This window comes from Ursus maritimus, unplaced genomic scaffold (genome assembly GCF_017311325.1).
Source record: "Ursus maritimus isolate PB19 unplaced genomic scaffold, ASM1731132v1 scaffold_33, whole genome shotgun sequence".
NCBI classification, from domain to species: Eukaryota; Metazoa; Chordata; class Mammalia; order Carnivora; family Ursidae; genus Ursus; species Ursus maritimus.
In genome coordinates this window covers 900,311-903,111 of record NW_024425897.1, presented here as the reverse complement: position 1 = coordinate 903,111, position 2,801 = coordinate 900,311, and the positions used below count along the sequence as shown (strand labels likewise).

At 65.8% G+C, this 2,801-nt stretch overlaps 1 protein-coding gene across 1 annotated transcript in view; it reads left to right on the top strand.

Annotated features, from left to right (window-relative positions):
• The window catches only part of SUSD2 (sushi domain containing 2), a 12,228-nt gene that overhangs the window by 5,483 nt on the left and 3,944 nt on the right, over positions 1-2,801 (top strand). The window lies entirely within an intron of this gene.

Below are 2,801 nucleotides of genomic sequence, written 5' to 3'. Positions count from 1 at the left end.
GAGATGATGGTCACTTGAGCCAGGGTCCTTGCTGGGGCAGCAGGGTGGGCCTTCCTCTGGGGAATCATCTGTCTGTCCATCTGTCAGGCCTCTCCAGGCACTGAAGATGGGCTCCTGGCCCCTCCTCTGCCCCAGGACTCTGGAGGGGCCCCAGGACTCTTTGGAGGGACCCCGGGGCTGACTGAGGCCTTCTCTCCCTCAGGGAAGCCATATTCAGATAAGTGGGCAGCGAAGTGGTCGTACCTGTACCCCCTGGCCACAAGCATCCCCAACTCTGGCTTCTTCACCTTCACTCCGAAACCCGCCCCTCAAAGCTACCAGAGATGGGAAGTGGGTGCACTTCGGATCATCAACAGCAAATACTACGCGGGGGAGAAGTAAGGGCCGCCGGCCACGCAGAGCTTGGGCTGCTGGCACGTGCTGCTGCTCAGCACGCTGGACAGGGACGGCCAGGGGCTGGGGAAGGGAGGGTGGGTACGGCTCTCAGCGTGTGCGTGGCCCCCACAGGGACGTGCACGCAGTCTGGAGCAATGAGCACGCGCTGGCCTGGCACCTGGGTGAGGACTTCCAGGCGGACCCAGAGGCCTGGGCCCGGGCCCAGTGCCTGGCCTGGGAGGAGCTGGAGGACCAACTGCCCAACTTCCTGGAGGAGCTGCCTGACTGCCCCTGCACCCTGGCACAGGCCCGGGCTGACTCTGGCCGCTTCCACGTGAGCCCCTAGCCCAGTCGGGGCCCAGGAGAGGGCAAGGGGCCAGCTGGAGGCAGTTGGGGCGGGGAGGTAGCTAGAGAACCCAGGGAGGCTGGGCTGAGGTCAGGGAGGGGAGGGCAGAGCCTGGGGCTGGCCCAGGTGACAGCAACCTCCTGCTCTGTAGACGGACTATGGCTGTGACATCGAGCACGGCAGCGTGTGCACCTACCACCCTGGGGCCGTGCACTGTGTGCGCTCCGTGCAAGCCAGGTGAGCCCCCGGGCGGTGGTTGGGGTGGGGGCCGGGGTTCCACAGTGGCCCTGACCTGTCCTCGCCCCCAGTCCCCAGTACGCCTCCGGTCAGCAGTGCTGCTATACGGAGGCCGGCACCCTGCTCCTGACGGCCGACTCAACCGGGGGCAGCACCCCGGACCGTGGCCACGACTGGGGCGCGCCCCCATTCCGCACACCACCCCGCGTGCCTGGCCTCTCCCATTGGCTCTACGATGTCGTCAGCTTCTACCACTGCTGCCTCTGGGCGCCCGAGTGCTCGCGGTACATGCGGCGGCGGCCCTCCAGTGACTGTCGCAGCTACCGGCCGTCGCGCCTAGGTGGGTGCCAGCCGAGGCTGGGCCCCAGGCAGGGCCGTGCCTGCACGGCCCTCCTGACCCTCTGCTCTCCCCAGCCTCCGCTTTCGGGGACCCACACTTTGTGACCTTCGATGGTGCCAACTTCTCGTTCAATGGGCGTGGCGAATACGTGCTGCTGGAGGCCACGCTGACCAACTTGAGGGTGCAGGGGCGGGCCCAGCCCCGGACAACTTCTGACGGTGAGGCTGGGGCCCGCGGGCTCTGGGCGGCTCAGGGCCTTCCCAGGAGGAGGCCTGGAGCTGAGCGCACCACGTTTTGCACGCGCCCCCCAGGCACGCAGGACCGAGGCACAGGGCTGACGGCCGTGGCAGTCCAGGAGGGCAATTCCGATGTGCTGGAGGTCCGGCTAGCAGCCAGGGAGGGGGTCCTGCAGGTGCTGCTGAACCAGGAGGTGCTCAGCTTTACCGAGCAGAGCTGGATGGACCTGAAGGGTGAGTGGGACGGCCAGGGAGCTTCCGCGGGCCGCTCTCATGCCCTTTCCCTCCCGCCTGAGCCTCCCTGCCTCTCTCCGGGCAGCCCTGGGCCTCAGAACATGGATGTCCAGATGGAGGCCTCTCAATAGGACCCATATACTGTCCCTAGCACAGGGGTGCAAGTCCACCCCCCTGCACCCCACGGTGAGGGGCCCAGCACAGTGGACACATGTCCTCAGCCCCCAACTGTAGGACAGGTAGGTTCTAGGCCCCAGGTAGGGAGGTCCAGCCTGGGGACCTGGTCTGATCTCGTACTTTCACACCCATGGAGCCCCAGACCTGTGATCAGAACCCTGAGATGCCAGATGGTGGGACGACGAGCCACAAGCTGCAATGATAGCAATCGCCTGGTTCCAGGACACTGGCTGGCCCTGAGGGCTAAGGAACAGCCCCCTGCCCACCCCCTCCTATGGTGGTGCTGCCTCAGGGAACTGAGTTCCTGCGGTTGGGATAGGTGGGGACCTGGGATGGGCCTGCTGCTGCAGAGGGTGCAGGGATCGCCTGGAAGGGCAGAGGTGGGCATGGCTGCTGCCTTCCTCAAGGAGCGAGGGCCAACAGGTGGCCCCCAGACAGGGGTCTTCAGGCCAGTGTGGGAGTCCCAGTACAGGTGTGGGCCTGGAGTGAGGGAGTGTCAGAGCGGAGTTGGCTCTGGGGACGCCCTCGCCTTCCCTGGAAACCCATGGATGCTGACGCACTCATCCTGGAGCTGTGGAGTCACGACACGGTGCCCTGAGCGCGCAGCCCTGACCCCGCTTCCGCCTGTGCCCAGGAATGTTCCTGTCCGCAGCTGCCGAAGACAGCATATCCATCATGCTGTCCTCAGGGGCTGGCCTGGAGGTCAGCGTCCAGGGGCCATTCCTGAGTGTGACTGTCCTCCTGCCTGAGAAGTTCCTTACCCACACGCAAGGACTTCTCGGGACACTGAATGATGACCCCACCGATGACTTCACCCTGCGCGACGGGAAGGTCTTGCCCCCCAAGGCTGCTTCCC